Below are 7,362 nucleotides of genomic sequence, written 5' to 3' on the forward strand. Positions count from 1 at the left end.
TCAGGCCAAAGATCCATCCAGGCCAGTATTCTGTCTGCCGACAGTGGCCAATGCCAGGTGCCCCGGAGGAAGTGAACCTAACAGGTAATGATCAAGTGGTCTCTTTCCTGCCATCCATCTCCACCCTCTGACAAACAGAGGCTAGGGACACCATTCCTTACCCATCCTGGCTAATAGTCATTAATGGACTTAACCTCCATGAATTTATCTAGTTCTCTTTTAAACCCTGTTATAGTCCTAGCCTTCACAACCTCCTCAGGCAAGGAGTTCTGCCTAGAAGACTGCCCAGGAGTGCTGAAGAAAGACTTTGGTTCCCTGGAAGGGGAAAATGCATACAGTGATCTGCCGAGGGGGCTGAGTCATGAAGAGGCAGCAGCAGCTTGTGGCAAAAGAGACTGTCTGCAGACCAAAAGAGAGAGGTGGAGAGATGGCGTGCAACTGTGGGAAGGGGCGTTGGCCTCGTGAAGCTAATCCCCAGAATGGCCAGGAGGAGGTGCCATCCTAGCTATGATTACAGCACCCTGTCACAGGGCAAAACAGTGAAAGGATAATATATCCTGATGTTCAAAAATTAAAAGTGGAATCACTTCCCATACAGTGGGTGCACTTTGAAAAGCCGTTCTGGATCTAGAGAGATTATTGGTTCTCATGTTATTCCCTCTTTTAAATATAGGGAATATCCCTAAAACCTATAACATTTCCACAGCTGGAATAATCATCTTTTTAAGTGTGCTCACTGTCCCTGAATATTAAACCAGAGCTTGCAACAGGCCAAACTCCTAAATCTCAAGGGGAACTGAGGGTGCTGGGCACCACCCACAATCAGGCCCATGTATTCATTAGGTAGAATGTGGAAGGCCAAAGGCCAATTCAAATATCCTTATCAACAGGATACGTTATTATATGTTCTATAGCTGAAACTAGAGGGCTCTTTAATTTAGCAGTCAAAGGCATAACAAAATCCAGTGGCTGGAATTTGAAGCTAGCAAAGTTAAAATTGGCAATAAGACATCAATTGTTAATAGTGAAGGTACGCAGCCATTGGCACAGGTTATTGAAGGTAAACTATCCTTCATGTAGTGTCTTCAAAATCAAGACTGCATGACTTACTTAAAAATAAGCTTTAGTTCAATCGCAAGTTTATTGGGTTTGATGCAGGAATCACTGGACGAACTTTTGTAGCCTGTGTTTTGCAGGAGGTTGGACTTGATCATTAATGGTCCCTTCTGGCAATGAAATCTATGAAAACAAATATAAATGCCCAGTGCCCTGTACAAAACATTTATTTAGGACTTGGGTTCAATACTTGAAACCGAATTTACTTTTCCCCTTCAAATTCTTATGGTCATTTACATCAGGCCAATTTCTCATGATTACATATATTTATAGTTTGTCTGCCTGGTTGTCACTGGTCACATTTTCTAGGCTTTGCATTAGTTTTCAAATCCCCCAGAGTCGTATTCATATTAATGTTTAACAACCTCTTCCTTCCGTTATGAGAATTTTCCATGAACCCGAAATTAAAAATATCCCCTCCTTCTCTCCACTGAAATGTCACAACCACAAATCATCCATCACAACTTCAGTTCGCCTCTTGAAACATTTTTCTTTGCTCCTTTATAGATGCAGTTTCAAGGAAGCAGTTCAAACTCCATTTCTCCCCATTTCCCAGGAGAGGTAGAAAAACTCACCCCCCTACAAGAATTTCATTTGCATTTTCTTTTCTTGCTTCAGAAGCTATGCAGAAAATGAGAACTCCTGCCCCTCTCACACACTGTAGCTCCTCTTCAGTCATTTTTCACTGAGCTGGTTTTAAACTATTTATTTCTTTGGGAACAGGCTGTGTGTGCTGCAGCCATGCTCACCTTCAATCTCTCTCTCTCTCCCATCACACAGCACAGTTCACCTGCCATGTCAAGTTTCAAAAACTCTTTCTTTGCTTCTCTTTGTTCCCAAAGACAAGGAGCAGGCCTCTTGGGAACAGTGGATGGAAACAATATGAGACCAGACTGACATATGAAGAAATACTGTGTAATGGCATTGTATTTACAATGTAGCTTGTTAGCAATTTAATATCACATTCGAGGCTCAGATTTACACTGTGCTCCATGCTTACCTTCCTGACGGCAGGGATACTGTGCAGTTCATCCCAAATTTTATATAGCTACACTCTCAGTCCTAGTGGAGATTTATTACTTTGAAATATACTGTTTTTTCCCTTTATTACACTCATTTAGGGCCTGATCCTACAAATCCTTACTGATGTGACCAGTCCCAATGGCATCAGTGGGATGGTACACATACTTAATCTCTATAGATATAAGCAGGGCTTGCAGATCAGTCCTGTGGTTTCTATATCTCGCAGTTTGGGCTCTAATCCGACAGAATTTTTCTAAATTACATTTGATAAGCAGCAAATATGTGATGACTGGGAGGTGATAGATATGTTTTTTCCAAATGTTTGGGAAGATCACATTACTCACAAGCCAAAGCATAACATGCAGTTCTTTTCTAACAATAATAAGTATTTATTTTACGTTGAATGTGTTCCACACAGCCCTCAACCAAAGCACTCAGCATGCTGTATAACTGCATACTGACAAAACATCATACAATCAAAATATTATAATAATAATGAATAATACCATAATATAATAATACAGCGTCTTAAAATTCAAATAAAAGACAGAAACAAAGGAGCTCAATGCAAGAAGCAGCCTGGGAAGGGATGGCAGTAAAGAAAGTAAATAGAGGGCCAACATTGATGGCAACAGAAAAATATCTTGATATGAAAAAGTCTTGATGTGTTTCTTAAAAATGGGAAGAAATTAACTGAGATGGATACTGGGTTGGGAAAGCAAGTGCCACACTCTAGGGTCTGCAGGAAAAGGGGTGATTGCCTCTCAGCCTAAAGCACACTGATGGGAATCTTAAAAGTCAGATGTGTTAGAGTGAAGAAACCCATCAGAAAGAGGTCCAAGGAGAAGGCATTAAAACATTAGAATGCCTCCTCACACAATCCCATGCTCTGCATATACCAAATATGATCCGTTTTGTTTGCTGTTTCTCCATTTTTATACTTGCTCTGTTTTTCCCTGAATGTTATGGCAAAATGGTTTCCATATTAACTGAGTGTGAAAGGACCTGAGCAACACAATAGCTACACTGTAAAATTAAGGGGTGAGATTTCACTGCACTGATGTAGAGGGACTGTAAACACAATGTAAATGGCTGGAGAAGAATTCCTCTGGAGCTGACACAGCGAAGAGTTGCCATCGGAGGTCCTGTGCAGGTCCCCTCACGAGCCCTGGCCTAGAGAACACACCTGGGATAGGAGTAGAGCCCTTGCAGTGCATTCTGCTGTTGGAATTCTGGGTTGCTGCAGGCTGCAGAACAGCCCATATTCAGTAAATCAGGGCAGCTAAGGATTGCTCTGCTTAACCCCAGGGGCTGCTTCGGCCCCTGCTGCAGCCAGAATCAGGAAGGCATAAAGGTGGCTTTAAAGCCTCCTTTGCCCCTGTTTCTCTTGACTGTCCCAGCCTTTGTATCTAAACGGTTGCCTGTGATGACCATATCCATGGTGTAAAATAGGTACAGGTATTAGCAATGAGCTCAAGCTAGAAAGTATGGATCCATAGTCAACTTAGTTTGACTAAACCCCCAAATCCAAAATTTAGAGTGTTTTTGGATTTGGGGGTTTAGTCTGGACCCATCTCTGATAGGCAGAGTCTATTAGTTCTGAGTCTTTGCTTCAATTGTTATCATTATTACTATCACTACAATAGCAAAATATTATGGCAGGGTCATGTGGCCCAGCCCAAAGGTTTCTCATTTGAGCTACTTATCTTGGGCACAGAAACAGAGAGAGGGGTCCTTGGCTAGGTCACTTGCTTTCTGCCAACTCCTTCTTTTTTGGTTTTGTTGTTTAGTAGAGCTGCTTGAAAATTGGAATTTTCATCCTACGAGACATTCCAGTAATCCAAAATCTGTTTTCATCCCGAATAAGGATGTAATATAAAAAAATTTCAGACCAGAATGTTCCGAAAAAATATAATGTCAAAATGGTTCAGTCAATATTTTTGATTGAAAGAAAACATTCAACACTCCCAAATGCAAATGAAGAACCAAGTTGAAATGAAATATCAATTTGTGTTGCTCTGAGCTGTCACATTGCTTCATGAAAGATATAGTTTGGGTGCATCGTGTCCCTATTCTCCTCTGTCAGCCAGGCTCCAGCTGGCCTACATTTCCCATGATGCACTACCATGTTCACGTGACTCTCAGGATGCACTACCAAGGCTCAAAAAGAGGGAAGATTGTGGTACCTCATGGAAGATGCAGTCCAGCTAGGGAGCCTAAACCATTGCAGAAAATGGTGGCATTAGACACCCTACCTATAACACACATAAGGCACCAATGTTGCTCAGGCAGACAGAATAATGTTGACATGAATCATATTATTTTATATATATATATTATTACGTATATTAATATTTTGTTTCGATTCTCCTGATTGAAATTTGAAAAAATTTTATTTTTGCACAAACTATTTTCCACTGAGGTTTTTTTACAGGCAATTCCCAATGAACTCCATTAGTTCATTTTTAAATTTTCTCCATTTATAATTGGTTAATCTTTTTACAGAAATAAAACTTTTCAGGAAAAATTGCTGACATTACTGAACCTTTTCATTTTCCACAATATTTTTTATCTTGGAATGATCAATTTTTTTTACTGAAAATTTAGTTTGCAGTAAACAAAACATTTGAAAATGATTTTCATTAACTTTTTGGCTAAAAAATGTGGTCCATTTCAAGCCATATAAAATGAAAGCAACTTTACATATTTTTTTTTGGCAATTATATGGGTTTTTTTACATGGTTCACAGTAGGCACCAGTAAAGAAGTAACCTATAGAAAGTCTTGGTAAAAGAAGAAATAAAAGCTGACGGGCTGTGTCAAATTGATAAGCTTAGAGGAGGTGTGTAGGTTGAGCATATGTTATGGGTCCTTCTCCTTTCTTCATTCCAAAGCTGCACAATGTAGTGAGATCTTTCTGTTTTATGAGGTTTCTGTCCAGGCACTCATACCAAGAATATGGAGTTACAAATTTCCAGTTTGTGAAAGAACAGCTCAGATGCTGGAATCAGGAGCAATCATCCATTTTAGGGAAGCTTGGGTTCTGGAGCAAATGGTGAAACCACCAAGGAAAAGTACCAGCTCATCAACCCACTGCAAACCAACCAATCCAATGCGATTTAGTGAGGTGCAGAGCTGGATAGCTGTGATGAGTGGGTCCCTTAGGATTTGCAGGAATGAGGGAGGAGGAATGTTATTATTTCCAGCAAATAAGCCAATTTTCAGACCCAGCCTCTAAGAACATTTACAAGTATTTTCTACAGGTTTCACCTCTGGGTTGTTGTCTGAACTCTGCCGTGAGCCACATTACCTCTTCATTATCTTAACAGGAGCATAAAGAATGCTCCCTTTATACTAACTTCCCCCCTTCATAAAAAATATGTGGTGGAAGCATAGTATACTCACAATAGCCTTTTAATGAGCGAGACGTGTGGTTGTGTAATCTTATAGATTTTATTAAAATGTGCTTAAAGGTGCATTCACTTTGTTGAATCAAATTATGGCAGCGATTCCTGTCTGAGGATTGTTTATATGTCCCAAAGCATCCATAACTCACTGGGTTCAGCCATCTACAAGTGTTTAATTACAGACCGTCTGTTTCATGTAAAGAGTGCTTGCCAGCAGTCTTTTGGCAGAATATAGAATGAACTTTGTAAAGAAAAACTCAGCAGCAGCAGCAGTGGGGAAAAGAATATCCCCAGGGTTCTTCATAGGTTTCCAGTTACCAGATCCAGCAGAATTAATATTTACAGGCCAAAAGCATCTTAGGAACTGTGGAAATTTTGAACTGAAATAAATGCATAATGTGTTTTTCACTTCCATACCTAGTAATGCCTTACCATTTTGCAACACAGGGGCATGGAGCAAGGCAGAAAGAGGGAGAGAGAATATCTGGTCATTGTGCTTTTTTAAAATAAACATAAAGCATCAAGTTATTGGCAAAGCGAAGGTGCACCTCACACTTTACAGTCGCTAAGAATCAAAGTAGAATGTGCTGTGTATCCCACACTCAAGGCTCAAGCTTGTCTGGAAAATGGAGATTTTTCACACAATTGTCTAAATTGAACTCATCCATAGAAAAATTTGACTCTTTGGTGAAAAAATGAGAACCAGGTTTTTTTGGCTGAAAAATGAAAATGTGTGGTTGAAAACTTTCAACAGAGAGCTGAACATCTTGATTTGGAAAAAGACACTGTTGTGTCTTATGGGATTTGTAGTTTGGATGCCTCGTGTCCCCCATCTCCCACCCATTTTCCTTTATGGGGTGGGATCCCAGGTTAGACTACCTCTCCCATTGCATGCCCAATTTTCCATCCAAAAACCATTTTGAGAGAACGTTTTCTACAAGCCTTACACCACACCCTTAACTCAACAGTTCAAAAATCTCTTTACCATTACCAGGAACTGCTGGATGTTGCATTCCAACCCCCCAGCACCACCACTGCCTGAAATGATGCTCTCACTTAGAGGTCTGACCTTATTGATGTCACTAAATGAAAGCTCCTACTCATATGTTGACAGGAGCTAAATCCACCAAAATAAGTGGAAGCTTATTTTAAGAGTACGTGATGCTGTCTTATCTCTGTCAGGAAGAGGGAGCACAAACCTGACATTTACAAAGACAGGGACTGAAAGACGAAGCATGTTATTTTAATGCTTGGTATCTTTAAATGAAGGGTGGCCTAGAAAATATGACAAGCTTTAAGGGGAAGGTTTGTTTGAAGGCTAAGGAGAGGAAGTTTACCAAGCCTGTAACTGCAAAGTTAGTTGTAATAAATCAGGACATGAGGATATGTACTATTTCAATCATTTTTTCCCTTCAACATATGGAAATTGGTTTCCCCTCTTGCCTCCTTATATACATTTCAGACTTCTGGATACAAGTTTCTCAATGGCCACAAATAGAGCCAGAATGTGTCATTAAGATTAAGGCCCATTGTGGGGAGGAGTAAAGACCCAGAAGAATCTGAAGAAGACACAGACTGCTGGATCTCTGAGGTGCCTAATACCATAGAGAGGGTACAGTATATAATTCCAGCTGTGGTATGCGGAGGAGTAGGGGTAGATCCACCTCTTTCCTGATCCTCTTTGCCTCTTTTGGGGTGGCTAGTGCCTTCATGTCATTGCATGAAGCAATCCTTGCAGTCAGGATAGTGTAGGAACTGCAACTGTGACTCACCCGAAGGCAGGAAAGGGCTGGAGAAAGGGTGAGGCTATCTCCCTG

The sequence above is a fragment of the Eretmochelys imbricata genome, chromosome 6 (assembly GCF_965152235.1).
Source record: "Eretmochelys imbricata isolate rEreImb1 chromosome 6, rEreImb1.hap1, whole genome shotgun sequence".
In the NCBI taxonomy this organism is placed as follows: Eukaryota; Metazoa; Chordata; order Testudines; family Cheloniidae; genus Eretmochelys; species Eretmochelys imbricata.